Source organism: Camellia sinensis, unplaced genomic scaffold (assembly GCF_055761805.1).
Source record: "Camellia sinensis isolate YWXY unplaced genomic scaffold, ASM5576180v1 Unanchor3, whole genome shotgun sequence".
In the NCBI taxonomy this organism is placed as follows: Eukaryota; Viridiplantae; Streptophyta; class Magnoliopsida; order Ericales; family Theaceae; genus Camellia; species Camellia sinensis.
Window position 1 is genome coordinate 14,914,437 of NW_028129178.1, and position 27,794 is coordinate 14,942,230.

General features: G+C 37.1%; 1 long non-coding RNA gene across 2 annotated transcripts; it reads left to right on the plus strand.

Moving 5' to 3' along the window:
• LOC145816179 (uncharacterized) lies at positions 1–26,365 on the plus strand. 2 transcript variants are annotated; one of them, XR_014358632.1, is made up of 6 exons: positions 1–622; positions 5,998–6,101; positions 12,362–12,394; positions 13,210–13,297; positions 25,515–25,955; positions 26,087–26,365. It is a non-coding gene; the product is annotated as an uncharacterized LOC145816179 (long non-coding RNA). The 2 variants fall into 2 exon arrangements; XR_014358633.1 differs by lacking the exon at positions 25,515–25,955 and having other exon boundaries at positions 37–622.
• Positions 26,366–27,794: the final 1,429 nt, after the last annotated feature.

A 27,794-nucleotide genomic window follows, 5' to 3' on the forward strand; every position in this document is an offset into this window, starting at 1 on the left:
AACAACGGCTATATCTTTTTATCCTCCTCTCTCCTCATTTGCGATTAAGCTCACATCCCGAACCCACTATCGCTCTGTGAAAAGTTTTGGTTAGGGTTTCTCTCTCTCTAGAATGGACAGTCGTCCTCCTCCTCCTCCACTTTCTTCACATTCCCAACCAATCCGCCTCCATCCCTCGCCTTCTTCGGCAACGGAACCCCCAATTCAACGTCCTCTCCGTTCTCTTCTCCCCAACGATAGATCCAGCATCGTCCCCCGTCAAATTATGTGAATTCACCATGTCTCTCACTCCATAAACGTTGAAGATTCCCAAAACGGCTTCGAAGAAGGAGAGATTTGAAGAGAAACCTGCACAGAGAAGAGAGGTGAGAAGCCATGGGAGGGCAGGGAAACCCTAGAGAGAGAAACAGAGAGGGGGGAGAGAGAGAGGGGGGAATGGGGGAGGGGAGAGAGAGACGTTTAGGGGAAAAAAAATTTAAAAAAACGATTGGGAGGAAATCGCTTCTTCCTGCTGTGGCGGCATCCACCCGACCCGGATGTCGTCTGCGCTGATTCGACGGCTGGGGATTGGGAGGTCACGGGGGATTTCAAGAACACGTCCATTTTCGCCACAATTGACAGGGTTAGTAATTTTACATACATAATATGTGCTATATATTTACATATATACATATTAATTGTGCCAAATTTAGTTGTTTGAATTCTCAACTTGTATCTGTAGAATTTGTGTGAAATTCTCGTAGAACATTCTGGTAATCTCGTAAATTCCCTACTCTGAAATTGATTGCACTGTGGTTTCCTTTTCATTGATTTTTTTTTTTTTTTCTTTGTTTCTTTGTGTCTGAAATTGATTGCAGTTTGCAAGTATCTTTTTCACCTTTGTTTTGAATCCTGCAATCCCAAATCACATTGTTGTTAACCTAAGATAACATGGACATAATAAAAACGGAATAAAAACGATAGTTCATATATATACCGGAAATCTTGAATTACACTTGTTGTTGGTGCCATTGACTGCTCAAAGTTTGACAGGTTCAGCCCTTTGATCCCCACGCTGCTGTGTCTTTCTGAGAGTAGATTAACAAATTAATACACCATGGTTTTGTTTTTCCATATCAAATTCTGATAATATTCATCTTTTCAATGACAAAGCCCCAAAGGGTAATCTATCAACAATAGAAAATTTTCTGTGTTTTACATCCAATTTTTGTTTACATGATGGAAACAATCAAATCACACTAAGTTAGGTAAGCTACCAAATATCATACAAACCAAGCAGATAATAAAGATTTTAGTCTTTCAGTTTAATGGGTGCGTGGCTTGCACCCATTACACAAAGATTCAATTAGAAAACTGGCCCACCAATAAATATTATATCTATATTATGTTGTGGTTTGGCAAAAAAAATTTTAATTGGCTTTTTAGAGTTGAGATTTTTTTTTAGTTGGGATTAAAAAGTTTGTTTGGGTTGATTATTTTAGTTTAATGGGCTTGGGGTATAGGCTTTTGAGAATCTAAAATGCTTTTGGTTTACTATGATTATCTCTTTTGTGACTTGAGGAAAAGTTGCAGACTTCAAGGATTGCATTAGGGGGACCAACCTTTCATAATTTGATTTTGGGGAATCCATATCCTTGAAACCCTAATCTCAACCTTATGTACTTAGTACTAGTTTCCATAAATTCTAATCTCAACATTATGTCCTTTTGTTACATTATTTATTTATACAGCCGGATCTATTTAAAAATAAAAATTAAATCATGTTTCAAAAAAAAATGTATCAAAATTTGACATGGCACGATAATCAAACTTGCTCACCCTAATAATGGAAAATTTCGGTGCATACATATGTAAATATAAGTTGGTGTTAATTTTGCAATTTGATGTTGATGGCAGTAGTTTAATAGGCCCCCATCCTTATCAATAAATATGTGCTATATATTTACATATATACATATTAATTGACACAATTGACGGGGTTAGTAATTTTACATACATAATATGTGCTATATATTTACATATATACATATTAATTGTGCCAAATTTAGTTGTTTGAATTCTCAACTTGTATCTGTAGAATTTGTGTGAAATTCTCGTAGAACATTCTAGTAATCTCGTAAATTCCCGACTCTTAAATTGATTGCATTGTGGTTTCCTTTTCATTGAATTTTTTTTTCTTTCTTTCTTTCTTTCTTTGTGTCTGAAGGCAGTTTGCAAGTATCTTTTATCTATGTCTTGGTTGTTTTAATTATCAGTGTTAAGTATTTAAGAGCTTGTTTAGTACATGATGTACATCGAATTCTGTTCTTTTATTTTTTTAGCAAGAGAAAAAAAGCTCGAGATATATATATATATATATATATTGCATGAGAAGAAGAACATGTTTTGTCCTCTTTTTGATAACCAAGTCTATTTATTTCATCCATGAAAGCCATTGACTTCCATTCTTAAATGAATGATCAAGTTATGTTGGCTTTTATTAGTGGGAGTTTTCAGAGGCCAACTGTTAATGGTGGACTGTGGAAGCGTATGTGCCTTTGTTACTGATCTGTCTGACGTAACTCATGCTGTATTTCCATTTGCATATGAAGTTGGCAACTAAGATGTAGTGACTTGTGACTCCTCCCTCATCCTTGTGTTGTTTCGTAAATAATCCCACATTTGGTACTGCAAAAGTTGCTCAGAATAGCTAATCCCACGTGACCCCTTTACCTACATATGAGAGATTATTTTGTCCTAGGGGTGGGACAGTTAAACCGGGGATAACTCTTTTGCATGTGAATGACTAAAATGCCTTTGCCTGGCTTACACATTCGGGGGTATCTTATCTGCCTAATCCAAACCGAAATCAAACATAGCCGGTGTAAAGTGGTGACTGTGCTCCTTTTTTTGGCACCTTTCTAATATATTTACTTGTCAAAAAAAAAAGGGAAGAAAGAAATGGGCCGGAGTCTTTAGTGATTTGTTTTTGGTGATGCATCTAGGAGCACAACAGGAGAATCTTTAATGGAGGTGTAGTTTTTATTTTGGAGTCGAAACATTTGATATTGAGCCCTTTTTTGGATTACTATTGTGTTATGTCTTGATATTTTGGAAATTTCCTGTGTCGGCATGTTCGTATCATGCGTAGTTTATGGGCATTAACATGATCTTTACTGGTTTAGATAGTCTAGTTCCTTGAGTTGTTGGAGCTTCTGTATAATGGTGGCCCTAATTTTGTAGGCATCTCTTTTGAAAATGAGACTTTAAACAGTATGGTTTCAAAGCTTGGTCATATATGGCAATAGTGGACCAGAGTGATGGTCTCTATATTCATTTTAGCAGGGGAATTAGACAACGCATTTGACATCAAAGTTTCTTTGAATCTATTTTATCTGTACAGAAATGAAAATTCTCTTTGCATGGAATTAGCTGAATGTCTTTTCTTTCTAGTACAATAAAGCTTGGTTGCAAAACCAAAATGCTGATATTCATAAAAATAAACTTTTCATAAAAAACTGAAAACTGCTCGTAAAATGTTTGGGATGGTTATTATTATTATTATTTTGAATTTATTGTCGACAGCAATATAGTCTAAAAAGAACAAAAGGTTATTATTCTTTTAGCCTTATTGTTGAGTTTTTAGAACCCAAAAGCACATGCATAAAAAATTCTCGAATTTCTTTGAGAATAAGTAGATAAGGAGAAGAGGTGAACCAATATCAGAATAACTGGAAGATCTTTTGGAATATTAGTTTCTAATTGCTATGACCTTTATTTTGAATTGTTTTACTTGTGTTAAAATGTTGAGTTCATATGACAACGTTATATTTTGTCTATGATTATTTTATAGTACAAAAGAATATCAGCTTTGAAACTGTTCTAAGTGTGCTTTTGCTGTAATAGCGCTGTTGGAAATTATTTTAATATGCATTAATAAATCTTCTTCTGTGCTTCAAGTGTTCACCTGTCTTTCAAAGTTTTTTTGGCTATTTCCATTGCATTTGTGGCATGTTTACTAGATATTCCTTTTTCGGAGTCTTTTTAAATGTCGTGCTGCAACAAAATTTTGATCCTTGTGCATGATATTGCATTACAAAGCATTGCAATTTTAGGCTATTTACCTTTGTGGAGATGTTTTTCTTCTTATTTTTGTGTCGATTTTTAATTAAGAATTTGGATTATCTTCTTTATTTTTATTTTGTATATTCTTTTCAATGATGACCAAAATTCTTTCAAACCTGATAGTCTCTTGTACAAACTTTATGAGAAAACAGGATTTTATAACAATGGAAAAAGGAAATGACAATTGCAATTTCATTTTTAACATACGGTTCCCACCATACTTATAAAAGTAGCATGTGCAACCCTCTTCAAATTCTTTTGTCGACAGAATGTTCATTTTTTTGGATGTTGTACCAGTCTCAGTTACCATCCTTGTGCTATGTCTTGATAGTCTTTTTTTTTTAATCTTCTTTCCAAGAGGATGAAATAATGAATAAGCTGCGCATCTTTTGATTTGTCCTTTGAACTTTTTTTTGATAAATAATTTATCCTTTGAACTTTTCATCCTTGAGATCCCACTTATCTGCTAATTGGGGGTTGAAAAGTTGCATGGCCCATGGTTAGCCAAATTCTCCCCATGATTATTCTTAGATGGATGACGGTGGCATGAATATGCAAGTGGTTATTGGATTAGGAGTTGTTTTTGGATTTTATTTTTTGTTTTTTGGAGATGCATTTTCTTTCTGTGTTTTCTTACTTGTAGAGGATGCCTCATCCTTGCCTCTTTTTTTATCTATTCAATAAATTCTGTTTTTGCTGATAAAAAAAAAAAAAAAAATTTTGTCATTTGAATTCAGAGGTGGTTGATTGGTTTTAAATGGTATAATTTCTTCTTTTCCTGATGTTTATTGTTTTTTACTGTCCGAGGTGCATTCTTTACAGAAAGCTGTATAGGGTACAAGCTTCAGTTCACAAGTCAAGCTCACTTATAAATGGTGTAGAATTCAATTTATTTGATGAGCTTGCTAAGGCTTGGTTTGGCTTAGTAAGCCATGATTGCTTTGATGGTTTTATTTATATATTTAAGTCTTTATGTGGAATTTTATTTGTACCATTTAAGTAGGAAAAGATTGATGCTACTTTTTGCAGTGAAGCATTGTTGGAGGATAATTTAAGAGCAACCCACCACTTGCCTTGATGAGTTTGGATCATTGAATATTAAGCAAGCTGAGTCAGTTTATTATGCTAACTTGTGCTAGATGAAGGTGAAGGTTCCCACTTCATCTAGATTGTAAATGAGATGAAGCCGGCCAAGTACAAGGAGCTTGAGCTTGGTTCAGTAGCATAGGAGCTAGGCTCAATCTCAGCTTAGACTTGTTTTGACAAGTAAAATTCATACAAAGCCGGTTTTTGGAGATAAGCCACTACTAATTCGATATTTCCTGGAGACGTTTCTTTGATTGACTGGAGTGTAGTTTTTGATTCTCTCTTCTTTTTTTTTTTTTTTTCACTTTTTATTTATTTTTTTACAAGATGTAGTTAAGAAGTTTAGCTTTTCTCTGCTTCTCTTTCTTTGGCTTCTTGCTTTGCACTTCAACTTTTCAATGAGAATCTTGAGGGTCCATTTGATTAAGTAAAAAATATGATGGAAAACAAAAGTGATAGATAGTGAAGTGAAAGAAAAGGTGAAAGGAAAATTTATTTTCTCATTTGCATTTGGTTTAATTTTTTGTGAGAAAGTTACAATAGTTGGCTACTTTAATGAGAGAAAAAAGTGACTGTATTTTTTTTGTAAGAATCTAGAAGCAAAGTTGCCATTCTGGTGTGGGTTGTATAAGATATTTAACTATTTTCCACCCTTCTCCTGCTAAACAAATGCATGAAATTAAATAGTTGAATTTTTGTTCTCTTTCCCCATCTTCATCCTGTTCAAACTCAGTCTGAGTGATTGTTGTTTCTTCAGCAGTCACTTGCTTTGCTGACATCAACTGTTCGTTTGAAATTATTTTGCAGTTGTATCCTCCTAATGATTGGCTAGTGGGGTCATCCTTGCCCCCTAAATTCAGCCTAACCATTATTGAATCAACACTCAATGAGCTTACCCCAAACAATGTTAGGTGAGTTCATTGCTGCTCCGAGAAGCTCTAACTTACTATATGACTGATACATATGTTATGATTGACACTTCCTTCCCTTTATATATTTGTTTTGTCCAGGACGTACATTTAGTATTGATGATGCCTTAATTTTGGCATTAGTAAATAGGCTAATGAAGTATCTGTTCAAAAACATGCTAATGAAGCATTTAGACTTCAGTTTACACAGAGCATACAAGATCACTCTGTGCATGCCTGCAATACTTGTTATACATTGCATGTTTGTTTTAGTTATTATTAGAGAGGTCCATTACATGCTATGAACAAATAACAGAGACGGGAGTTCGCAGCTCAGATAAATAAATGATTGCATGTTGTTCTTATATACCTACTTTATTGAAAAGACACATGGAAAATGCTTCATCTTCAGTTGGATCAGAAACTATCCAGAGAGTAATGTGACTAATAAAGTTTCTGATAGAATTGTTGTCTTTGCGAGTTAAATATCGTAAGTGTCAATATAGTCAATAATAAGACAATTTGCATGTCGCTGTGCATACAGGATCCAAATGCCATTGTTTCAAGTATACTCATAACATGTGGTTTGGCTGGCATAAATATGAAAGCATGTTTAAGGTGAATGTTCATTTATTTCATCTAGAAATTTAGGATGCTAGGAACTATCCAGAAAGGATGGGAAAACTGAAATTTAGGCAATCAACAATGTCTTGCCTTGCTACTTGAAGGTTTGATTTCAGTAGAATATTCAAAAACTTGATTAACGTCTGCTAATTTGTCATTGGATTTTACAGTAATAATGGGTATTGTGAGTGCTCAATTCATCTTTCCCTCCTCTCCGTTTAGTACATAGCTAGTGTATTTACTGGTAAAACTTCATTAGTACAGTTGCCCAAATGGAAGGTAATGATATTGAGGACATTTCTTTCACTTGGCAATTTTGATGTTGAATAGATGTTTAGACAATAATGAATACTTGTTGACTATGCTCTTATGTCCATTCTTGCCCAACAATTGTTGGGACACTTGCAAAAGTGTTCACCTTTATTGACTCAAGTGCGTGCAGTAGTCCAAGGGCATTACTCCTCCTTGTCAAAGAATTTTTATATGGTTATTATTTTAGGTTAAGTATGCTATATAAGTGAATTCACTTTCATTATTGTACATCACATTCCATCCCACATCGTCTAGGTAGGAGAAGTTCCTGGGCTATATAAATGAGTTCATATTCCTTCCAAGTAACAACATGCTTTAAACCCTTGAGGGCCTAGCTAAAAGTGAACAATTGTTATGATTTGAGATGGGTGTTATAGTAGCAGAAGCTGTTAGAATATTTCCTTATTTAGATTAGATTGTGATTGTGATTGTGATTGTGATTGTGATTGATTGATTGTGATTCCTTAATCAGTCAGTCAATCAATCAATATAAAAGGTGATTCCTTAATCATTGCCTTAGGGCTTCCTTTTGTAATAGTTGATTGATTAATATAAAAGGTGATGATTTTAAAATCATCACTCAAGCTTTGTATTCTCTTAAATTATATGGTAGCCAAAACCCTAAAAACCGTCACTCACACAGCCGCTACCACCAACCAGCCATCACCTATCACCACCCATCCTGTATCGCTGGTCCCTGAGTCTCTGTCGGAACCAACCAAGGTCCCATATAGCTGTTTCGACTTCAACCGAATGCCCCTCTGGCCTAGTTTGACCCTCATGAGGGTTGTCCTAGCCTCTCTTTATGTATTTTGGCTCCTGTAGATGAGTGTTTGTGGGTTGCCCATCTTTTGTTGCCTCTGAGTCTCTGTGGGAACCAGCCAAGGTCCCACAGAGCTGTTTCGACTTCAGCCGAAGGCTCCTCTGGCCTAGTCGACCCTTGTGAGGGTTGTCCTAGCCTCTCTTTATGTATTTCGGCTCCTGTGGATGAGTGTTTGTGGGTTGCCCATCTTCTGTTGCCTCAAGTTTCTTTCCCTCTACCTATGTTACACAGACTCTTTGGAATTTCGAAGGTACCTGTGTCGAGACAACACGAGTACGGGTGCGGGATACGGCTTCTTAGAAACGGATACGGCAGAAGAATCGAAAGAGAAGAGAGCAAGGAGAGAACCTGGCCTTCGACTTCAATCGGTTGCAGATCATCGATCGATCTGTGAAGTTGATCGATCTGCGAAGCTTCATCTGCGAAGTCGATATACTGTGCTTCGTCGTCTTCCCCTTTGATCTCGATCTCAGACTCTCTTCGTCGTCTTCCCCTTCCGTCGTCTCTGCGAAGTCATTGCTCTACCAACCAATTTTCTAGGTCTTCCCCTTCCGTCGTCTCTGCGAAGCTAACACAATTTTCATTTCTATAGGTCTCTGACTTTTCTTTTTAATATAATTTGAATTATATATAATATAAATTATATTAATATAATATTATTCATATTATATAATATTATTTATTCAAAAAAATATTATATAATATAATATATCATAAATAACATAACTTTTATGTCTAAAATTAAAATAATTTATTTTATCATATATAATATAATTTATTTTATGTCTAAAATATTGTTTATAATTTTTATTCATTATTTATTTGTTATTTTTTTTAATAAAATTTGTTATTCCTTAAACTTTTTAAACTCATCTTCATATAATAAATATATTTAAAAATAACTATTTAACGTATCTCGGTATCCGTATCCTAATTTGGATCCGTATCCACGTATTTTTAATTTTTAATTTTAAAGTGTCCGACCCTTAGATGCACACCCGTACCCGATATCCGCACCCGAGTCCGTGTAACGTAGATTACTGTTAGGAATCTCTCTCTCTCTCTCTCTTGATAAATACTATTAGGAATCTCTTTCTTTTGTTTCTTGATTGATTTGCCGGAAGAATTTAGCTTATGGGCTGATGTATAGTTTGGCCTTTTTCCCTCTTATGTAATTTTTGCCCGGGATTTCTCCTTGTGTCTCGTTCTGGATTTTATCTACCAGGAAGAGGAAAATTCTCCTTCATTATTCCCCCTTGAGATACAACATGAACAAAATAAAGTTGGTTGTCTTAAGGCTGGTCAGGTTGAATTCTCGGACTATTTAATCTTGGATTAGAAAACTTAGGCTGTCATTGATTTAGTAGTACTGGAGGGCATCAATCATTATATTCTCCTATGTGTTGGAGGGCTAACAAGAATTTGAATCAAATGGAAATTGATTGGATGGGATTTTGGTGTGCTGAGAAGTTGATGTACAAATGCCTAGGAGGACTAGCTCCAACCTTCAAAATCACAATTGAAGAAATAATACCTATTGGGAGCAAATATCAATCATTTTATTCCTCCTTTGTGTTTGCTTAGCAAAATCATAGAAGAAATAATAATACATATTGGGAGCAACTAGAATGGAAAGAACCCTCCTTGTGTGACTTGACTGCTTAACAAAATCATAGAAGGAAAAATACATATGAAAGCAAGTCAAATCCAAACAAAAGTATAAAGAAAAATCTTAGCCACAACATATCCAATTTTTTATAGGAAAACTTTTGACTTGAAGGATAGCTAAGGGACAAGCTTGAAAGAAAAAATCTTCCATTGTATGAAAATTGTGAGTTTTCAATCAACTTTGTTTCCATCTATTAAAAAACTGAGATCTCAAGTGGAAGCAGACACCCAATCTATTAAAAAACTGAGATCTCAAGTGGAAGCAGACACCCAATCTCTAGGGATTCTCATGGCTCGAGCAGTGGCCAACGATTTTGCAAAGTCTAAGGTGGTTTTAACTTGGATTTTGGATGGGATTGGTCTTCAAGTCATCTCATTTATAAATACTCGTTCCATCCCCAACTGTTTGTCAATTTTCAGCATTCATGCCTTTTAGTAGGGTCAATAAATAATGTATTTTTTTCCCTACAAATTGAAAGAAAGAATAAATAAAAAAACATAGATGATTTTTTTGGGATGTTTGGAATAGTTAAAATGGACCAGCAATTTCGTATGGGAGGAGAATTAAACTAGTTGTAACCAAAATAAATTTGTCAAATAAGAGAAGCATCCATATTCGCTTGCACTATCAATAGATTAATATGCGTTTTACATCACTTTAATACATTTCAAGTTTGTTTTGGTGATTTCCTAGTCAATGGTGGATCGCGTTTAATTTGTGGTGAATTCACAGAGTATCATGGATGCTTGATACTCTACCAACCATTCAGGAACAAACATCACCGATTTCTAGTGGTATAAGAAACACGCTAACAAGTTTTAGGATTCAACACCTAAGGCATATGAACTGGGTTAGGGTTGGGTTGTTTCTTTTTTTTTTTTTTTCCCTTACTAATGGTGAATTGGTAGGCTACGGGGTCCTGTGGTTTTTGTCCATTTTGATTTTCGACAGGAAGAAGCAAAAAAGAAAAGAAAAAGGGAATCCTTTTGTGTCTAATTGATTATTATATTGATTGCAGAATTGATTGGCATAAAGCAAATTTGTACTGGTTTAATTGAATAAAATGAACAATTCATAATCTCTGTCATGTTATGTTATCAATCCTAAGCAAATTCTTTTCCATTTTGAGGGCTAAATCTCCTCTAGACCTTACTCAAGTGCCAAACAACATTTTAAGTGTGATGCATTAGCACTTTATCTGAATCACTAGATCTTTAGCATTGTCAAATTAATTTTTGATTTGAAATGTTACTGCAATAGTCGTTTGACCAAAAGATGTGAAATAAAACCCTGTTTATAGATGAGGGCTTATTAGGGTTATATTTTAAGCCTGGCCAAGAAAGATTTATACAAGTCAACTAAAATTTGGGATATACGTAGATCATGGGATATACGTAGATTTATACGTAGATTTTGATCCCTAGGAATGGCACTGTATAGTTACCAAAAAGCATGACATTTTGCATTTCAACTGCAGGAAACTTTCACCAGAGTAAATGTTCCCATAGAGTGGCTGCGATGATTTTTTTCCACGGCGAAGCATGGCTGGTATTAAGGGCGATACATGTTAGATTAGCACAATGTAAGAATGGAGTGTCCGTGTCGTGTCTGTGTCATGTCCCGTGTCCGTGTCCGTGTCCGTGCTACATTTTGCCTCTGTCAGATGGCGTGTTTTATGCCAAAGTTTGTGTTAAGAGTTGTTGGACTCCAGTTGCTGGTCTAGAGTGAGCAAGTGAGGATGTAGTTTAAGAAGTGTGTCCTTAATGCCTCTTTTGTTGTCTATGGAAGGAGAGGTATAGGACTTCATTTCAAGGAGTGAGGTGTTTGTGACCATGGAAGCATTTTTTTCCCTTCTTTTAAGCAGTTTATTTGTGTGGCCTATAGGGTTTTGCTGCAATCATTGGACTTTTTTGGTCAATTCTAAAGATATTTTGTGTGTCATTTTTGCTTCTCTGCATGTACTCCGGTTTGCACCCTGTTGAAGCTCTTTTGGATTTTTCTTATTTACAAAACTATGTATATTTTTTGTTGGCTCTTCATGAGACTCGTTGCCTTTTACGATTTTCAATAAAAAATGATCTTCTTAAAGTTGTAGATTGCTGTTTATTCTTCCATCCTTGGTCCATGCAAGGTAATACGGGACATTGGGACGTATATCACCTAAGTATGCATCTCTAGAAGTTCCCAACATGGTTTATTCAACAGGGAATGATCTCATAAGGTTGGATCTTCCTGTTTAAATTAAACTACGTAAAAATGTTTTTACTTCTCTTGTCACCCTGTTCAAACTGCGTAAAAATGTTTTTACTACTCTTATCATTCCTTCCGTTTTTGAGAGACGCAACTAGTTGTTTTCTGAAAGTCAACATTGTAGATCCATTATAATTTGAATTGAGATTTTTTGGCATGGCAGTAAATGCAGTAGTTTTGACTATTTCATACATTGTCAGTCTTGTACTCTTGTTACGTTCTTTCGAGGCTGGTTATTATTTGGGATCAATATTTATGCATTAAGTGGCATACCATGTCCATTGAAGGTATGCAAGGAACTAGTTATGTCCTAAGGCATAAACATTTTTTCATTAAAAGGAAGGCCATAAACATAAGATTAGTGCGAATGTTGCTGCTAACTATAACATGTGTTTTGATTCATTCCAATATAGGAAGTGAATGCTTGGTAATAATGTATAAACTTGTTTCTGGATGATAGAATTTCCTGATCATTATCTTTGTTAGTAATTGATGCATATCTACTTATTTTTCATTTTACGTTAGAATTGCAAGCTGGATTCATATGTTCGTTATTAATCTGTTACCCAATTATTTATTTTGCAGAAAGCAATCTGCAAGGACCCAACTGATTCAAAGGTTAGTATTGAACTACTCCTCTTCATGTATCATTCGTTAATGTGTTAATTTTTTTAGAACTTTTTTTTTTTGAGTCTATAATCTATATTTTCTTTCTGAAGGCACTAGGGGAAGAAATGGAGATAAAATATTGAATTTTATTTAATATATATTTATTTATTTTCTAAAAAATGGAGAGTTGTTTCAACAATGACGTAATAGTCATATAAGCACTGTTGACTGGAAGTTGTTTTCTCAGCCGTCAATAATATGAATCTTATGATTCCAACGTTTATTGTAATCCTTTTCCTACAGGAATGTTTGAGTTGTTAGTTGGATGATATGTGGTTGTACTCATTAATTGGGAGGGTCATGTCCTGTTGGAGTTCATGCTGCTGTAGTTGTGCAGACTGAAAGGCTAGCATTGTGTTTCATTCTTCAGGGAAAACAAATTTTTTTGTAATATGGTGTTTGTATTGGACATGAATGCCATTTTTCTTCTTCGTTTTCTTCTTTTATCAAGGTGGTTGTGTTCAACACCATTTTGTAATGGATATTGACATGCCATTGTGTCCTTGATATGTGTTTCATGTTGCAATATTTATCACATTCTAACATCTCACGTACGTAGATGCCTAAACCTCAGGCCTAGGTTTAATTATAGACCAATAGGCATAGTCAAAATTTCATATGTGGTGGTGTAGTATGTTTGTTCCTTAGGATTGATTGACATTTGTCATAGATTGGATATATTGATGATTCTAGTTTCCTACAATCTATAATACACTATGCTGAATGTTTTATTTTCTTCTGCTTTTCTTATATATCTGATGTAGGAAGTTCCACCGCTCGATGTACCAGAACTTTTGGCATATTTAGTTAGGCAATCTGGGCCATTCTTGGATCAAATTGGTGTTAGAAGAGGTAAGCAATTCTCTTGAGTTTTGATTTTGATCTTATAATGAAGTGATCAATAAAGGTATATATATATATATATATTTATATATAGAAATACACATAGTTTAGTTCCTATTAATGGGGTTCTAGGTACAGAGCTGACCTTTAATCATTATGTACAAAGTAGCTGCCTTGTATTCACACTCACTACTTCAAGGTTATTAGGCCTGCATTTAAAACCACTAAACCAATCGTCCCCTTTAAAGTACACCCACTTCAGTCCCAATTAGTGGAATATGTATATATGTTTGTCACGATAATTTGTATTGAGGATGATTGATGTAGTTTCATATATGTCATGTGACAAAATCTTTGCTTCACAACTTTAGATGGTCCTTTAGATAAGCTTTACTACACCAATTGAAACTAGTTTGCAATTCTTAGGCAGAAGTAAAATTCAGGACTGCAGCCTTATGTAATACAGATGCCTTACAATTGAAGTTATCAGAAATGTGCTACAAATTTAAACACCAGAACTACATTACAAAATGGTTTTTTTCTTTATCAATGTATGATTGTCTGCTTTTTGCTATATTCTAGAACTATCTGATGCTTTAAGAAAATTAACGATGTGGATTTGGTATATAGAAAGATTCAGGGGAATAACTGACCTGTTGGTTCCCCTTATTTAGATGGTTGGGTTATGTGAGTTCACAGGTATTAGATAAGCAGGCAACAAGTATCAAAACTTGAATTTTTTTATCTAGAACTGTCTTTGAGGGTCCGTTTGGGGTTGCTAGACCTATTTCAAGGTGCTTATTTAGGTACACTGACAAAATCAGCTGGGAATGTGTTAGGCAAAGGTTGTTTAAAAAGTGCTACAATTGGGTCACATATAGAATTATAACTTTTGCCAAGGGCCAAGTTTTAAAGTTAATATACTACAATGCAAGTTTTAAAGCTAATATACTACAATGCAAGTAATTTTTTTTTGTTGATAAATTCTTTTTTTGTTGTTGATAAATTCAATGCAAGTATCAGTGGGCCCAAAACAACCAATAAGCTAAGAGGCATGATTGGATGTTTTTCTGAAAAAAGCTAATTTTTTGTTTAATTTGAAGTAGATCCACTTTAACCAAATGCCACAAATGGAGTTATCTTGGTTCTAGTGTGGTTTGACTTGGAAAATTTTAAATTGTTCCAATTGACAATATGGAAGCAGCGTGTCATTTGGAGGTCTGAAGGGCTGTTCTTATATTAAGTATTCCACATGCTATTTGTAATATTTGGTTTATTTTCAAGGAATAGTTCCATGGTTTATAGCATATAATCTCTATCACTTAATTATTGACAAAAATGTTAGGACAACTAACAAGCGTACCAACTAGACAAAATATTTGGTGAATCCCATACCAAGTGGTGGGACCTATGTACAAGCGCTCTGTTGGTATTTTTTTTTTTTAAGTGTTTCTAGCATTTTGGTATTATTGATAGTTCAGATGTTTCTTATACTCCAATGTACTGAACTCAGACTAATCATGGTTACTTGGGTTGAGGTTGGCAACATGGTTCCTCTTGCGTCTGCTTGTTCTTAGAGTACACACACACACACACACATACATATATATATATATATATGTACATATATATTTTTTTCAATTTTAGAATAACTATGTCCTTTCTCATGGTCTCAATTCTCATTTTTTTTTTTTTGGTGTGTTTTTCTTCTGTCTTTGAGGCACCTATAACTTAGTTTCTATTATTCCTTCTTGACAATATTTTCTGGCTTCGTTGCTACTCTTAAACCATCCTGTGCTCCTTCACCTCATATTGTCTATGCTTCATGCCTACTTGTAGCTCTAGAGAAATGTAGCACCTCATATTGTCTATGCTTCGTGCTACTTGTAGCTTTAGAGAAATGTAGTCATTTCTTATTGTTGTGCCCCCCTCCTGTCTGTGTCTGTGTCTATATCCTCATTTTTACATTTGCTTTTTATTGTCATCCAACATTTTGTACGGTATAGCATATGCCATGCAGCCGTCTTATGGAGATTTTCCAGGGAATACCTCAAACACCTTGCGAAGGACCAATAGAAGTTGTGGAAACTTACGGAACTAGCACGAGACTCCCGGTTTGAAAACTAAGACAAAAAAAGACACCTTTTTCACACTAAAGCTTGAAAATTAGGGGCCAAAATCGTGTAACAGTCACGAAAACGCCCAGGGAATACCTCAAACACCTTGGGAAGGACCAATGTAAGTTGTGGACACTTATGAAACTGGCACGAGATTCCGGTTTGAAAACTAAGTCAAAAAATGTAATTTTTTCACACTTAAGGTTGAAAATAGGCCATCGGAGGCTAAAATCGTGTAACAGTCATGAGAAGGGCCGGGGAACACCTCAAAGGAACTAGCACGGGACTCCCGATTTGAAAAATAAGTCCAAAAAGGTAATTTTCTCAAACTTAATTGTGAAAATAGGCCATCGCGGGCCAAAATCGTGTAACAGTCACGACAAGGCCCAAGGAACACATCAAACAACTCGGGAGGCATCAATGTAAGTTGTGGAAACTTATGGAACTAGCACGAGACTTCCGGTTTGAAAACTAAGTCGAGAAAGACACTTTTTTTAAGCTTGAAAATAGGCCATCGGGTGCCAAAATCGTGTAACAATCACGAGAAGGCCCAATGAACGCCTTGAACACCTTGGGAGGGACCAATGTAAGTTGTGAAAACTTACAGAACTAGCACGGGACTTCCGGTTTGAAAACAATGTAGCAATCACGAGAATGTCCGAGGAATACCTCAAACACCTTAGGAGAGACCATTGTAAGTTGTGGAAACTTACGGAACTTCAACGGGACTCCCGACTTGAAAACGAAGCCAAAAAATACACTTTTGTTCACACTTAATCCTGAAAATAGGCCATCGAGGGCCAAAATTGTGTAACAGTCACGAGAAGGCCCGGAAAACACCTCACACCTCGAGAGCGACCAATGTAAGTTGTGGGAACTCACCGAACTAGCATGGCGCTCCCGGTTTGAAAACTATGTTGGAAAAGTCACTTTTTTCACACTTAAGCTTAAAAATAGGACATCGGGAGCCAAAATCGTGTAACAGTCACGGGAAGGCCCAAGAAACGCATCAAACACCTCGGGAAGGACCAATAGAAGTTGTGGAAGCTTACGGAACTAGCACGGGACTTCCGGTTTGAAATCTAAGTTAAGGAAATGCATTTTTTTTCACACTTAGGCTTGAAAATAGACCATCAGTGGCCAAATTCCTGTAACAGTCACGAGAAGGCCGAAGCAACACCTCAAACACCTCGGGGGGGACTAATGCTGGTTGTGAAAATTTACGGAACTTGCGCGGGACTCCTCGTTTCAAAACTAAGTCAAAAATTGCACTTTTTTCACACTTAATCTTGAAAATAGGCCATCAGGGGCCAAAATTGTGTAACAGTCACGAGAACCCTAGCGAAACCCCTCAAACACCTCAAGAGGGACGAATATAAGTGGTAGAAATTTACAGAACTAGCACGGGAGTCCCTGTTTGAAAACTAAGTGGAAAAAGACACTTTTTTCAAACTTAAGTTCGAAAATAGGCCATCAGGGGGCCAAAATCGCGTAACGGTCACGAGAAGGCGTGAGGAACACGTCAAACACCTCGGTAGGGACCAATGTAAGTTGTGCAAACTTACGGAACTGGCACAGGACTCCCGGTTTGAAAACTAAGTAAAAAAATGCACTTTTTTCACACTTAAGGTTAAAAATAAGCCATCGGGGGCCAAAATCGTGTAGCATTCAGTAGAACACCCGGGGAACACCTTGGGAGGGATCAATGTATGTTATTGAAACTTACAGAACTAGCACGGGACTGTCGGTTTGAAAACTAAGGCGAAAAAGGTACGTTTCTCACACTTAAGCTTGAAAATTGGCCATCAGGGGGCCAAAATCGTGTAATAGTCACGAGAAGGCCCATGGAACACATCAAACAACTTGGGAGGGACCAATGTAAGTTGTGGAAACTTACGGAACTAGCACGGGACTTCCGGTTTGAAAACTAATTTGAAAAAGACATTTTTCTCACACTTAAGCTATAAAATAGGCCATCGGGGACCAAAATCGTGTAACAGTCACGAGTAGGCCCGTGGAACGCCTCAAACACCTCGGGAGGGACCGATGTAAGTTGAGAAAACTTACGGAACTAGTACGGGACTCCTGTTTTGAAAACTATATCAAAAAATGCACTTGTTTCACATTTAAGCTTGTAAATAGGCCATCGGGGGTCAAAATCGGGTAACTATCACGAGAAGGCCCGGGGAACACCGCAAACACCTCGGGATGGACTAATGCAAGTTGTGAAAGCTTACGGAACTTGCACGGGACTCCTGGTTTGAAAATTAAGTCAAAAAATGCACTGTTTCCCACTTAATCATGAAAATAGGCCATTCGACGCCAAAGTTGTGTAACAATCACGAGAAAGCCCAGAGAATACCTTGAACACCTCCAGGGGGACCAATGTAAGTTGTGGAAACTTACAGAACTAGCACAGGACTACCGGTTTGAAAACTAAGTCGAAAAAGGCACTTTTTTCACACTTAAGCTTGAAAATAGGCATCGGGGTCCAAAATCGTGTAACAGTCACGAGATGGCCCGGGGAACACATCAAACACCTTAGGACGAACCAATGTAAGTTGTGGAAATTTACGGAAGTTGCACGACACTTCCGGTTTGAAAACTAAGTCGAAAAAGTCACTTTTTTCACACTAAAGCTTGAAAATAGGCCATCGGGGGCCAAAATCGTATAACAGGCGCGAGACTTTTCGGGGAACATCTCAAACACTTCTAGAGGGACCAATGTAAGTTGTGGAAAGTTACAGAACAAGCATGGGACTTTCAGTTTGAAAACTAAGTCAAAAAATGCATGTTTTTCACTTAAAGTTTGAAAATAGGCCATCGGGGGCCAAATTTTTGTAACAGTCGCGAGAAGGCCCGGGGAACACCTCAGACGCCTCGAGAGGGACTAATAATGTAAGTTTTGAAAACTTACAGAACAGGCGCAGGACTCCCGGTTTGAAAACTGAGTCGAAAAAGACACTTTTTTTCACACTTAACCTTGAAAATAGGCCATCGGCGAACGAAATCGATTAACAGTCAGGAGAAGTCCCGGGGAACACCTCAAACACCTTGGGAGGGTCCAATATAAGTTTTGGAAACTTATGGAATTACCCCGGAACTTCCGGTTTGAAAACTAAGTCCAAAAAGCTACTTTTCTTGCATTTAAGTTTGAAAATTGGCCATCAGGGGCCAACATCATGTAACAGTCATGAGAAGGCACAGGAAACACATCAAACACCTCGGAAGGGACCAATGTATTTTGTGGAAACTTACGAAACTAGCACGGGACTCTCGGTTTCAAAACTAAGTCAAAAGATGCATTTTTTTCACACTTAAGCTTGAGAATAGGCCATCGGGAGCCAAAATCGTGTAACAGTCTCGAGTAGGTGTGGGGACCACCTCAAATACCTCAAGAGGGACCAATGTAAGTTGTGGAAACTTACAGAACTAGCACGGGACTCCCGGTTTGAAAACTAAGACAAAAAAGACACCTTTTTCACATTTAAGCTTGAAAATAGTCCATTAGGGGCCAAAATCGTGTAACAGTCACGAGAAGGCCCAGGGAATACCTCAAACACCTTGGGAAGGACCAATGTAAGTTGTGGAAACTTATGGAACTGGCACGAGATTCCGGTTTGAAAACTAAGTCAAAAAATGCAATTTTTTCACACTTAAGGTTGAAAATAGGCCATCGGAGGCTAAATCGTGTAACAGTCATGAGAAGGCCCGGGAAACACCTCAAAGGAATTAGCACGGGACTCCCGGTTTGAAAAATAAGTCCAAAAAGGCAATTTTCTCAAACTTAATTGTGAAAATAGGCCATCGCGGGCCAAAATCGTGTACCAGTCACGACAAGGCCCAAGGAAGTTCTACGAGTTTCTAGAAGTTCTATTAGAAGAGCACTTGATCACTGCTATTTCTAATTAGAACTTTGGCAATGTAGTGGGGCGATAATCGTCTAGAAAGGAAATTCGTATGTATTTATGTGACTATGTGCTTATATGGAGTGAATTATCTGTTGCCTATTGCCTTAGGACGCGAGTGAGTTAGCTTTGGCACATTGTGAATGTGCTAATCTCTTTTGTTACCTTCATTAAGATATCAAGATGTGGACGTGGTAGGCGTACTAGGCCTAGACGGCATGAGGTGCCGTTACTGGATGAAATTCTGGTGCAGGAAGATGGAGCTGGTCAGGCCAATGTGACCAAACTGGTTGGTCAGTAGGCCATAGGCGCCTTGGCCCGTGAAATGGCCAGGGCTTTGCAGGAATCCATGGACATTCTCAAGGTTGAGAATCAAGTCCAGGCCCAAGTTGCTGAAGCAAGGCAGTCGTTCTTGAAGAGAGTTCTTCCGATCTAATCCGAACGAGTTTTTGGGTGATCATAAAGAGCCTTTGAAAATGGATGAATGGCTCGAGCAAATGGTGAAGACATTCGAGATGCTTGGCATCGAGGATGATAGGTTGAAGGTGACCTTGGCATTCTTCCAGTTGAAGGGAGATGCAGGTCAATAGTGAAAGTATGCGTGTAGGCACATTGGAGTAACTTAGGAGCCCTTTGTTAACGCCTTCTAGGACAAGTTTTTGCCTCTCACTGCTAGGGAGAAGTTAAGGGACCAATTCTTGAAGCTCAAGCAGCTTAATTTTCCAGTAGCCGAGTTTGAGGCAACTTTCACAAGCCTCTCTAGATTTGCACTGGAACTTGCGGCGACAGAGGAACGCCGTTGTATTGAGTTCAAGAAGAGGTTGAGGAACGGGCTTCTTTTCAAAGTAGCTAGGTCGATGATTAGGGACTACGGATGCCTTGTGGAGGTGGTGACTCATCTTGAGACGGTAGTTCAGGCGAAGAATGAGCGGATGAGGGGCTCCAAGAGGAGTTAGGAGGTTCAGAGTGAGGCACGGGGACAGTATGAGACAGAGGGGTTCCACCCCACAACGGTCCCAAGGTGTGGTCTAAATCGACCTTTCCTATGCTGAGTTCGGGCTCATGGAGGTTTCACTTGTTTTAACTGTATTGGGTTACAAATCTCCAGCTTGCCCGCAGAGAGGAGAAGGGCAATAGTCTGCACCGACTTCGGCTCGTTCTCAAAGTCAAAGTCAAGGGAGAGGGCAATTAGGGCATATGAAGAGGTTTTTCCCTCAGTTGGGTGGCATACCTGGTGTGTCTGGTTCGAGGTAGACACAGAGCCATCAGCCTACTCAGTCAATACAAACCTCGAGGGCCAATCAAAGGGCCTCTTCGACTCGATCCGTACATCAGACTTATGCTTTGAGGGGTGAGCAGGTAGAGCAGAGACCTACAAGGCGTGTGTATGTTGTTACCATGCCAAACTTAGTGCCATCACCTTCGATAGTGAGAGGTAATTTCTTGTTATGTAATTCTATTGCCAATGTGTTGATTGATACCAGTGCATCCCATTCTTTTATCTCATCTGCATTTGCATCGACATTGGGGTCAGAAGTGGCTTAGTTAGTATCTTCACTCAGTGCAGAGTCACCTATTGGTGGTGAGATTGTATTGGAGCAGGGGTGTTGGGGTTGTGAGATAGAGGTTGTCGGTCGCCGACTTTCTTTTGCATTTGTGTTAATTGACATGTCGAGTTTTGATGTCATATGGGTACAGATTGGTTGTCATCGTATTGGGCTATCATGGATTGTTGCCGTCAGAGGGTTATTGTATGTACCTCGAGTGGTGATTGCTTTTATTTCATGGGGGACAGAGTCAATAGAGCCTTATTGTCTGTGTGTGATCCGCATGGTTGGGGTGATTTTAGTCTCCTTCTAGCTACATTCTTGGGTGTTGAGACTGATGTGGTTCGAGTTAAGTTAGCGAGGGGTGAATACCTAAATGAGATTGAGTTTTCTATTGACTTCTATGGCACCGTATAGATTTGCACCGGCCGAGTTGAGTGAGTTAAAGATTCAACTCCAAGAATTGTTAGATAAGGGTTTTTCCTAGTGTTTCGCCATGCACCATCTTTCTTCTTGGGAAAACCAAGTAACTATTAAGAACAAGTACATATTGTCTCGTATAGATGACTTGTTTGATCAGTTGAAGGGGTGTTGTTTCTCTAAAATAAACTTGAGATCAGGCTATCATAAACATGGTTTTATGTTTGGTTTAAAATTTTGGGAATGAAATTCCTTAAGAGATAGCAATTCCGGTTTGGACCCGACCCATTTGATGTCTTAGATTCGGGTTTCATTGTCTTATATAGTTGTTCATGCCTTATTTCCAATTATTTCTCTTTGAGTTTGGCTATTGGGATGTGTTGGTTGCATTTGAAGCAGGTTGATAACTTGTCTTCCAAATTGTTGTTGCCTAGATTTTGGCTTCTTCGCTCGAGTTTCACTTCTTGTGCTCGAGTGGTAATTGTAAACTCTCAATACTTTTGCAGGCATGCAGAGATACTGGAAGCTGGCATTCTTCGTTCGAGCGACACTTCTTGCGCTCAAGCGATATTGGCTAGAGCGACCTTTCTTGAGCTCGAGCAAAAGTCTTCTGTCTGTAAAACTTCTGCGAATTGGTATTCTTCGCTCGAGCGAAGCTTCTTGTGCTTGGGCGGTGCAACTTGTTGTGTCTGGTCGCTTAAATGACACTTCTTACACTCGAGCGATCTGTGCGTATATCAATTCGTAAAATGCCACTTTTGAATCACTTTTTCATTTCTCTCTATCTCTCTCTAAACATTCTAAAAACCCTAGATCTACACCCTCTCTCTCTAAAACTCTATTTCTCTCTACAAATACACCTAGATCCATCGAGTTCCTCACTCGTGTCCCTTTGTTAAAAAGGTAGAGCACGCCGTGGCCTTCTTTTTCATTCGAACAAAGTTAGGTTTTGGAGTTCTTGAAGTATCTCCATTCTCTCTCTCATTTTCTAAGCTTGAGGTAGGAATTCTTCGCACTCTTTCATGATCTTTAACTTAGTTATTTGTTATTTCTAAAACAATATTATGATTTGAGGATTTTTGGAAAAATCTAGGGTTTTGGGTTAAAAATGAAAATAGGGGTTTTCAAATGGATTCTTGAAAATGGTTGTGGGATTTGAAAATGGGATTGAGTTGTGATAGAATGGTTGGTTTTGAAACTTGGATTTGGCTTTGGAGGAATCTAGGGTTTTACCCTAAATATATATAATGTTGATTTTGTATAAATAATAAGATTGATGTTGGAAATGTGAAATTGGATTGATATTGGTGAGGACGGTGGAGTTGGATATTTATTATCACTCACATCTTGGGATTTGGAAAGCTTATCTTTAATAATAATTATTTATCTATTTTGAGCTATTAGTGGAGGATAGCTATGATTGTTGTAGAAATTGTATGAGAATTAGGAGAATTGAAACTACTTCCTCATTCATTTACATTGGGCATTATCTCACACTTATACATTAGAAATGTTTATCATTTTTAGAAAAATGGGTGAATCTGGAAAGTATGTATTGTCTCGTTGAAATAAGTTGGCCTCAGTGTCCATCGTGAAAGTCTTAAAAACTGCACATATACTGTCATGACCCGAACCCGCCCCCATGGGTTAAGGATATAACCGGCCAGTAATCATAAGATTACTTGCGGCCTCAAACCAAACGAAACGTATTTTAACAGAGTTAATGGGGGCCAAACGGAAGCAATTTAAGTCTGTACATACAGGATCATATAAGTCTAAGTCAACCAAAGCTCTGTACATACAGGATCATATAAGTCTAAGTTAACCAATCAAAACTATATACAAACGTATCCAAAGTCCTCTCCAATATGACAAAATGACATAAGGTAGCAAAAGGGCGAAGACGTGTCTCGTTCGTGAGACGTAAGGGCTAACTCTTCAAAACCTTGGTTGTTTCACACAAACTTCATTGAGGCTGGGTTTGGACCTCTCTTGGCTCACCTACAAACACATGAATGAGCGTGAGCGAAAGCCCAGTGAATAATATCAATTAAAGAAGATACATTGGAACAATATACATTAGACGGCCTTAGGCCCAATTCATATTTCTATCTAGTAAGTGACTGTGGTTCCAAACACATCGGACGGCCTCAGGCCCAATCCATTCATGTCAAACTGGCCTTTGGCCCATTTGTCTTTCATTCATGTCAGACTGGCTTCTGGCCCATTCATTCTTTCATTCAGATCATACTGGCCTCTGGCCCACTCATTCTATCATTCAGATCATACTGGCCTCTGGCCCATTCATTCATTCATGTCAGATTGGCCTTCGGCCCATTCATTCATTCATGTCAAATTAGCATTTGGCCCATTCATACTTTCATGTCAAACTAGCCTCTGGCCCATCCATTCATTCGTATCAAACTGGCATTTGGCCCATTCATTTGGCATAGCAAACATTGTCCACCATTCAAATTAATGGACTTATAAGACTTACATAGAAGTAAGTAATTGGACAAACAACATATTTCAAATATCTTTATTAAGATATTACTCACAGTGATCGGCTGGCTGATTTGCCCTGGAGCTTGACCCACATCACATAACACATATGGGTCACAACCGATTCAATCCGTTCTTAATTTACACATTCCTCTTTAGGCTTCATTCTTGTCCCTTTAATTCATTTACAATGCTTAATGCATGCCTAAGAGTACTTAGGAACGGGAAACGAAACACATAATGCACTTTCAAAATTTTAGAAACAGGGGTCCCTGCTCGAGCGTGGACTTCTCTGCTCGAGCGAACACCATGCCTGCAAAAAAATACTGGAAGCCCAAATTTTACGCTCAAGCGGCGGTTCTCCCGCTCGAGCGGACATCAAATTTTCTGGGTTTTCCAGAACTTTTTCTTGAGCTCAAACTTGAAATTCAAAGGCTCTAAATACATGATTTTGACTCAAACTCCACATATACATGTACTAACATGGTACAAACACCAATTTACAACATTATGAAGCTCAATTCCATGAATTACCTACATGCATGTTCCAAATTACACCAAACTTGTTTCCATCATAACAATTCCATGTATTTCAAACTCATTCTCATGGATGGTACATGCATGTGGAACACAACTTTTATTCTCAACTTAGATGATGAAGAGATGGTCAAAAACATGAGCTTCAACTAAAATTTTACATGGATCATACATTTTGTGCTCAAACATACAAATTCAAAGCAATTACACACATGCATGCATACATTGACCTTCAATTCAACATGATCAACTCAATTTCATTTCAATTCTTACTCTTGATAACCCAACTAGCTTGAATACACAATTTACGAACTTATACTTTTGAATTCATGCTCACTTGCTTACCTAGAGGTTCAATTCCTCCAATCTATAGCAAATTCTTGAGTAATCTTCAAGATTTCCAAGCTTTCAAGATCAAACTTCAATTGTGAGCTCTCCCTCTCTCTAAGCCGACCCTTTCTCCTTTTCTTAGAGTTAAATCAGCCAAGTTGAATAAAAGAGAGAAATTAAGTGTATATGGCCCTTTATATAACCCCACTAAATCAAATTATCAATATTAAATAATTGAGCACTTAATTAATCGTTTTGAATCTAATTATTTTGATCCGAATCAATTTTTAATTAAATTTCACCGTAGGCTCTAAAAATCACGCTAGTCACAATGGCGTAGTCAATTTCGGGTTTTGTGGCCGATAAGGCCTTCAATTTAAATTCCAAAGCAGATAATCGAACAGATATTCCTACGATGAACAGATAGAAATTCAAAACCACATATTTTCACATAATCAAATTCATGATAAGGACCAATTAGCATAATAAGGAACAGGGTTATCACATATACATAGGTGCCGATCCCGCGGACGAAATTTTCATGAAATGACAATAATAGTGCTTGTATAGCCTACGTTTATATAGGTGCCGATTTACGGTTTCTCGCAGACGAAATTTCTGTGAAAGGTTGATATTGTTTTGAGATTCCCAAAGTGTAATTCACTGCCCTGTTTCTATTGTAAAGGAAGTGACTTATGAATTCTGGTATAAAGCTGGCATTACATGGTTTTTGGAAAAAGATATAAAATGTTTTGACACGAGCATTGCATGTATATTTCACCCTTATCTTTGTTAAGATTTATATATTGTGTTGGATTATTTCTACTGGGTTTTGGCTCACCCTATGTGGGAAAACCATTTTCAGGTGCTGATGATATGTCTCTGCAAGGAAATAGATTGGGAGGACTTGGAAGTAAAAGCTTCATTTTGTTTATTTTGTTGTATTCTTTTTGTATTGGATTTAACTGTATTGGATTTAAATCCATTTTGTCGTAACTAAGATATGATTTGTTTTATAAAATGCTATTTTGTGAATCATGAATGGTTGTCCAGTTTTTCAGCAATGTATTCATAACATCCTTAGCATCAAGTGTTCATGTGATATCTGTGACCTAAAACCAGGGTTTCAAGTGGGTTCCATCCATGGAACTGGTTATGCATAACTGCTTATATGATCTGCACGTGGGTCTTTATGACTATCTCAAGTGAATGTGGGTCTTTATGACCATCCCAAGTGAATGTGGGTCTTTATAACCAAGTGATTTGTTAGCATTAAGTACCACGTATAACTGGTTGAGAAATTTGTGTAAGTATGTGAATTTGAATTTGTTCTGATCTGAAATCTGATTTTTAAATCTATTTTATACATCATTCATAAACCTTTTACTCTGTTGTTATTCACTAGGCTCTAACTCATTGTATTATTTATGTATGTAGGTGATTAGGCGCGTGATCAGACCTAAGTTGCTACCTAGATCTATTTTGTGTCAGCCAACCTGTGCGCCTCCCAAGGAGGTTCTCGGAATGCTTCAAGTGGTCGAAATTTGTGAACTACATTTAAGCCTTTTGTTTATTTTGTTTAAGTCTAATCAAGTTCTTATACACTCTGTTTATTGGGCTAAGGCCCATTTTGATTTATCTGTATATAAGATGACGTAAGGCTAATGTGACAATGATATCATATATGTAAATAGAAGTTTCAAATTTTTTGTTCCATATACGTATGCATAGCTCTATAGACATTATATGATTGTATTTGCTTTTTGTTAAACTGTTTCGGAGGCCTTTGGTAATCCCAGGATTACTGGCCAGTTACAATGTTAAACCTATAGGGGCGGGTTTAGGTCGTCACACCGAGCGATTGTGTCAGATTTGAGATCATTATATAATCATGAGTACATATATAGTGTTGAGGTTAGGCATGTTTATGAACTATGACTCACGAGGGGTTTTGAAATGTCTGACCTCGTGTGATCCAATGAATCTGGGGTGTGAACTAGATATTTTGAGTGAAGGTTAGTTCATGGTGACTTAATATTGCACTCTTCCCTTTACACCTTCTTAAGTCGGACGCTTTATTTTTTTGTATGAGTAGTAGATTGAATGAGAGATTGGCAAAATGATAGTTGCAAATATAACCAATGATGTGGACGAGTGGAAGATGTTAGAAATTGAGTCGGTTTTGACTCGACCCATTACCCATGGAATGTCCATATGGATTATTGATAATTCACATGATTTGTAAATAAGATAATTAAAAGATTATCTTTCGGGAAGTGTTTGAGTTTTGGGAGATTACAACTCCACCTCTATTGGTAGAAAATCTCTATACATCTGATATAGAAAGAAAAAATAATATATGTATTATTCGTATGGGAGTTTACACAAAATCTTCACAAAATATTTCTCTTTGTTCTTCCCTCCTATGTTACCATTGTAAAATCTAAGGATTTAGAGTGTGGATATAATATTAAGAAACTTTAATAACTTCTTAATGAAAAATGCTTCAGACCACTAATTCAATACCACTAATACACCACTAATGATATGACACCATGTGGACTCCATCACTGGTGTGATAGTTTGGCCTTTGTTTTTTGTTTTTTGTTTTATTTCTTCGTGCATTGCCAGCTCTAATGAGCTGGCATTAGTACTACCATTTTAGAGCACTGAATCAGTGCTGGGTCTTAATTGACAAAATGTTTTTCAAATGAGGCTTGTAATTCAAGTGTCCGATCCAAATCATTTTCACATCAAGTAATATGGTTACCCGTGTTATTTTTATTCAACTATATATAGTGAGTGTTTGAAAAGTTGTTATTTTAGTAGGTTATTTTAATTTTTAACTATTTTAGTAAGCTAAAAATCTATGTTTAAGAAAATAGATTTTTTTTTGTAGTTGAATGTGATGTTTGTAAGAGAAAAAGTGAAATGATTATAAATTTTAACATTGTCTTATTAATTATTTTAGCATATTTTGTCCTTTCGTAAATTTTAACCCAGAAAAAAAAGGCTAAAACCAACTTGCCAAACACCCCCATAAAGTGAACATGTTACTTGATGTCCAAACCTTCTTTTTATGCCATGTGTCCCATATTTCTTAGAGAAATATAAAATTAAATATTAAAAATATATTTAAATATAA